Genomic DNA, 6,534 nt, shown 5'->3' with positions numbered 1-6,534 from the left:
ACACACTCGATATCAGCAGTTTAAAAACAAAACTAAACTAAACCCCTCCCGAACAGACCATGAAGGCCCAACGGTACTGATCGGCCGCCGTGTCATCCTCAGCCCACAGGCGTCACTGGATGCGGATACGGAGGGGCATGTGGTCAGCGCACCGCTCTCCCGGCCGTATATCTGTTTCCGAGACCAGAGCCACTACTTCTCAATCAAGTAGATCCTCAGTTTGCCTCACAAGGGTTGAGTCCACCCTGCTTGCCAACAGCGCTCGGCAGACCGGATGGTCACCCATCCAAGTGCTAGCCCAGCCCGACAGCGCTTAACTTCGGTGATATGAAGAGAACCGGTGTTACCACTGCGGCAAGGCCGTTGGCCATATCAGCAGTTTGGAGGAATATTTTTCCCTTATAAACACCACATAAGGTCGCATTTACCAGAATTTTCAGTGCTTTGTAGGTATTTTCAGAGCAAAAAAATGGCTCTGAGCACTATGGGACTCAACTGCTGAGGTCATTAGTCCCCTAGAACTTAGAACTAGTTAAACCTAACTAACCTACGGACATCACAAACATCCATGCCCGAGGCAGGATTCGAACCTGCGACCGTAGCGGTCTTGCGGTTCCAGACTGCAGCGCCTTTAACCGCTCGGCCACTTCGGCCGGCTTTTCAGAGCAGTACAGACGCAAAGATACCTGTGCCACCAAACAGGAGGAAGTACTCTTCCTGCGGAGACCAGCGAACTCTCGAGTCAAACTATTCGTCTGATCAGTTCCTAAAACTTGCTTACAGTTTTCGACTCATTCTATATACGAGACAAATATGTGGTTAGTCATAAGTAGCTCGGAGTTTCAGAAGATGACTGCAAGAAAACTACAAGACTGACAGAAAACAGATGCATATAAATGAATGGAACAACTTGTCAAGTTATTAGCCAGCATTACAGGTGCTCAGGTTTGGCACCGTTTGTGATGGAGCAAACGCCAATGCGATAGTCAAATATTGCCACACACGTCGATATCAAGGACTGCATTAACTGTTTTTTCTTGCAACTCTTCCAAATTAAGTGACATTGGAGACAGGAACGTATGATCTTTGACATAACCCGAGGCGAAGAAATCAGACGGAGTTAAGTCATGTGTCTACGGAGGCCTGTGAAGAATAGTTGTGTCATGACGGAAAGCACGTCCAATACAACACTGGGAAGTTCGGTGTTGAAGCAGTCGCGAACGTCTGAAGAAAAGTGTGGTGGAGGCCTCTTGTCGGCAACTGAAGTCTCCACAGTTTGCGGTAATTTTTGTAGTTTTTGGATAATCCATTGCTGCAGCATGTCCACGCATACGAAACCGGCCATAGTTTTCTCCGCAAAGAAAGACTGGTGCATACTCTTTTGAGGAGAACATTGCACAAAAGACGTTAACTGCAGATGAATCACAAACGTGTTCCAGAATCTCGTCTGTACGTCTTATGGCCCAGAAATGCAAATTATGACGATTCACCTTTCAAGACACATGAAGCGTGGATTCGTCACTGAAAACGGGCTTTTGTGAAAAACCAGCTCTCTCCAATTGCCGCTGCATGTCGTTGCAAAAATCTGAACGAAGCTAATTGTCCAGAGTGGTTAGCGAATGTAGCAACTGCAGCTGGTACGGTTTTACACGAAGACCTTGGAAGGACAGTTGATGCGGTATCTGCAGTTCTCTGCTCGCATCTCTTCGGCCTTCTGACTAATGACGGCCGCACACACAGCGCCTTCTCTGCTGACGGTCCCGGCTGGCCTCTTTTCGTCAGACGGTATAAACAGCTATGCTCACGGAAAGTGTTGTACGACTCATGTGTCGTTTTGTTTTCCGGAGAATTTACCTGATATCTGGGACGAAGTGGGCGCTGAGCCGACACAACTCACTCACATTTAGTGAATTAAACGACACAAAACACTCGCATCGGTCCATCATCGTCATCATCATCATCATCATCATTTAAGACTGATTATGCCTTTCAGCGTTCAGTCTGGAGCATAGTCCCCCTTATAAAATTCCTCCATGATCCCCTATTCAGTGCTAACATTGATGCCTCTTCTGATGTTAAGCCTATTACTTCAAAATCATTCTTAACCGAATCCAGGTACCTTCTCCTTGGTCTGCCCCGACTCCTCCTACCCTCTACTGCTGAATCCATGAGTCTCTTGGGTAACCTTGCTTCTCCCATGCGTGTAACATGACCCCACCATCTAAGCCTGTTCGCCCTGACTGCTACATCTATAGAGTTCATTCCCAGTTTTTCTTTGATTTCCTCATTGTGGACACCCTCCTGCCATTGTTCCCATCTACTAGTACCTGCAATCATCCTAGCTACTTTCATATCCGTAACCTCAACCTTATTGATAAGGTAACCTGAATCCACCCAGCTTTCGCTCCCATACAACAAAGTTGGTCGAAAGATTGAACGGTGCACAGATAACTTAGTCTTGGTACTGACTTCCTTCTTGCAGAAGAGAGTAGATCGCAGCTGAGCACTCACTGCATTAGCTTTGCTACACCTCGCTTCCAGTTCTTTCACTATGTTGCCATCCTGTGAGAATATGCATCCTAAGTACTTGAAACCGTCCACCTGTTCTAACTTTGTTCCTACGTTTATATTTCTTTCCCACTGACATTACTTCGTTTTGGAGATGCTAATCTTTATACCATAGTGCTTACATTTCTGATCTAGCTCTGAAATATTACTTTGTAAACTTTCAATCGAATCTGCCATCACAACTAAGTCATCCGCGTATGCGAGACTGCTTGTTTTGTGTTCACATATCTTAATCTCACCCAGCCAGTTTATTGTTTTCAACATATGATCCACAAATAATATGAACAACAGTGGAGACAGGTTGCAGCCTTGTCTTACCCCTGAAACTACTCTGAACCATGAACTCAATTTACCGTCAACTCTAACTGCTGCCTGACTATCTATGTAAAGACCTTTAATTGCTTGCAAAAGTTTGCCTTCTATTCCATAATCTTGTAGAACAGACAATAACTTCCTTCTAGGAACCCGGTCATATGCCTTTTCTAGATCTATAAAGCGTAGATACAACTCCCTGTTCCACTCGTAACACTTGTCCATTATTTGCCGTGAGCTAAAGATCTGGTCCTGACAACCTCTAAGAGGCCTAAATACACACTGATTTTCATCCAATTTGTCCTCAACTAATACTCGCACTTTCCTTTCAACAATACCTGAGAAGATTTTACCCACAACGCTGATTAAAGAGATACCTCTGTAGTTGTCACAATCTTTTCTGTTTCCATGTTTAAAGATTGGTGTGATTACTGCTTTTTTCCAGTCTGATGGAACCTGTCCCGACTTCCAGGCCATTTCAATTATCCTGTGTAGCCATTTAAGACCTGACATTCCACTGTATTTGATGAGTTCCGACTTAATTTCATCCACCCCAGCCGCTTCATTGCACTGCAACATATTGACCATTTTCTCCACTTCCTCAAATGTGATCCTATTTCCATCATCATTCCTGTCACATTGTACATCGAAATCTGAAACATTACTGATCGTATTTTCGCCTACATTGAGCAACTCTTCAAAATATTCCCTCCATCTGCCCAAGGCATCAACAGGATTCACCAGCAGTTTTCCTGACCTGTCCATAATACTTGTCATTTCCTTCTTACCTCCCTTTCGAAGACTGCTAATTACACTCCAGAATGGTTTTCCAGCAGCTTGACCCAAAGTCTCCAACCTGTTTCCAAAGTCTTCCCAAGATTTCTTCTTGGATGCTGCAGTTATCTGTTTGGCTTTGTTTCTTTCTTCAACATAACTTTCTCTGTCTACCTGAGTTCTAGTACGTAGCCATTTTTGATACGCCATCTTTTTCCTTTTACAGGCTGCCTTGACTGTGTCATTCCACCAAGCTGTTTGCTTCATCCTACCTTTACACACTACTGTTCCAAGACATTCTTTAGCCACTTCTAGTACTGTGTCCCTGTACATTGTCCATTCCTTTTCCAATGACTGTAATTGACTACCATCAACTATCTGGTACCTTTCTGAGATCACTGTTATGTACTTTGCCTGATTTCCCTATCCTGAAGTTTCTCCACTCTTATCCTCCTAGATATGGACCTGACCTGCTGCACTTTCGGCCTCACAATACTGATTTCACTGCAGATTAAATAGTGATCAGTGTCATCAAAGAATCCCCTGAATACACGTGTATCCCTCACAGCCTTCCTGAATTCCTGATCTGTTATTATATAATCAATAGGTCCATTATACGCCATATTCTAACACTTCTGCCCGTGTCTGGTGCACTTCGCAATTACGTCACATTGCGAACCGAAACTTAGAAAGATACTCTATCCAGTGATGTGTGTCATTTTTCTGTATGTCTTGTAGTTTTCGTGCAATAGTCCTTTGAAACCAAGGAGGTACTTACGAATAATCCTCTACTGTAAAACAATTATAAAAACAGAAACTTAGATTTGTTGGAAGCGTTCTAGAAAAGTGCGGTGCTTCTCTAAAGGAAATCGTATACAAGTTATTGCGATTAATTCTAGAGTACTGTTCCAGCGATTTCAGTCCTTATGAAGCAGGCATGACAACAGATATCGAACCATTTCAGTGGCGGACTGCTACGATCGTAACAGGTTGGTACAGACCATAAGAAAGTGTAACAGGGAATCTCTTGGAAAAAGGCGGATTATTTGTCGTAGAATCATGGCGGATAAATTTAGAGAACCTGTATCCAAACCAACGTGTCAACATTCTGTTGCAGCCATCGAATTTCTCGCGTAGGAACCATGAGAATACAATATAAGGGACTATGGCGCGTAGAAAGGCATGTACATGATGGAGAAAAACGACCTCGTTATGACGTCAGAGTGGGCGGGCGTCTAGTCGAGTAAAATTTTCAGGATAACCTTCGATAGGAATTGCGGCATTGAGGAACTGCGGGCGTAAAACAACAGCCAATTAGCCACCAGCGTGCGAAGTTTGTCTTCTGAACAAACGTGTTTGGGTGCATAGCTGTGTGACTCTTTAGCCCATAAAAGCATAAAACGCCTTCTGTTTACGCAGTACAGCTTTTTGTATTAGCAAATTAACGGTATTACGATACTTTTAGAGAAGTAGGTTTAGCAGTCAAGTTTTAACCAGTAAACATCACAGGAAATATGCGCCCAAAGCAGTCAGGCTTAAATAGGAACCAAAAGTTTACCAAGTTTTGACTCTTCAGCCGAAGCCATTATATTCAGAGAATTTTATTAGTAACTGGGCTCTTTACCTTAAGCAGCTATTACCCGGAACACGTTACTTTAAGTGCACACAATTCCGAGCGCTCGTCGCTGATTGGTGGTTGTTTTTATGGCCGTAGTTCAGCAGGGGTGCGTTTCCAACCTGTGGTTACCGGGAAGAACTTGCTCGATTACAAGGTACATACACCACCCTGATGTTGTTACCAGGCTGTTTTACTCCACCCAGCAGAGAGTCATTATCCCTCATTACATTCGGTAATGGGATAGAACAAAATGCTAACCTTGGTACGAAGTATTTTAGCCTGGTATATAGACATGAATGGGAAGCTGGGTAATTGTCCAGTATCTTCTTAAAGTCATGTAAAGCTTACTGAGGTTTAGAGAGATGGCTTAGTATTGGGTGTCGTAATTGACCTAAAGTGAGAAGGTGGGAAGGTATGTTACGTGACTATAATTTCCAAGCTTCCCAGTCATGGCTGTGTTCAAAGTGTAACACATTACAGGCCAAAATACAGGCAACCAGCAATAAAAACCGTTGCAGAACTTTTTGACTAAGGATTTGATATATGCCATACATGGCAACAGATACGGATCCAGCAAGCACCATCAGGAACGCAAACCAATATTCTTTCAATACGCCAGCGCTCTTAGAAGTGCCCTGTGCCCAAGGACAACAAAGCGTGGAGTATGCAGGATCTCTCTCTCTCCAAGTGGGAAAAAAGTGCCCGACCTGTGTCGCGTTTGCGGCGACACATCTCAGAGCGTCCAACACTTCGGAAAAGAGCGCACTTCAATATTTTATCGAGAGAGCGCAAATAACTTGCCGACACTGACCCCAGATGCAGCTGACTGGACTGAGAAATTAAATCCAATATTATAAACAAGTGTACGTGTTTCTAAAATACTTTCACTCTATTTTTCAGCTATTTTTCATTACTCTTTAATAATATTACATCTGCATCTACGTGCATACTAGGCAAGTCACCATATGGTGTATGGTGGAGGCTACTTTGTACCACTGCTAGCCATTCCCTTTTCTGTCTCACTCGCAAATGGAACGAGAGAAAAACGCCTCGCGCTGTGCGAGCCCTGATTTCTCTTCTCTTGTCTTCGCGAATCGTTCTGCAGTCTGACGCAAATTCCAGTTCTGCAAAGTTACTCATTAGTGTTTCGCGAAAAGAACGTTTTCTTTTCTCCAGGGATCCCCAGTTCATTTCACGGGGCATTTCCGCATCATTGGCGTGTTAGACGAACGTACCGGCAACTAATCTACCAGCATGTCTCT

The 6,534-nt window shown here is 43.8% G+C and overlaps 1 pseudogene; it reads right to left on the bottom strand.

The window, feature by feature from the left end:
* Nucleotides 1-250: 250 nt before the first annotated feature.
* LOC126199927 (5S ribosomal RNA) lies at nt 251-368 on the bottom strand (annotated as a pseudogene).
* Nucleotides 369-6,534: the final 6,166 nt, after the last annotated feature.

The sequence above is a fragment of the Schistocerca nitens genome, chromosome 8, assembly GCF_023898315.1.
Source record: "Schistocerca nitens isolate TAMUIC-IGC-003100 chromosome 8, iqSchNite1.1, whole genome shotgun sequence".
Taxonomy (NCBI): Eukaryota; Metazoa; Arthropoda; class Insecta; order Orthoptera; family Acrididae; genus Schistocerca; species Schistocerca nitens.
This window is presented reverse-complemented; position numbering and strand designations above follow the sequence as displayed.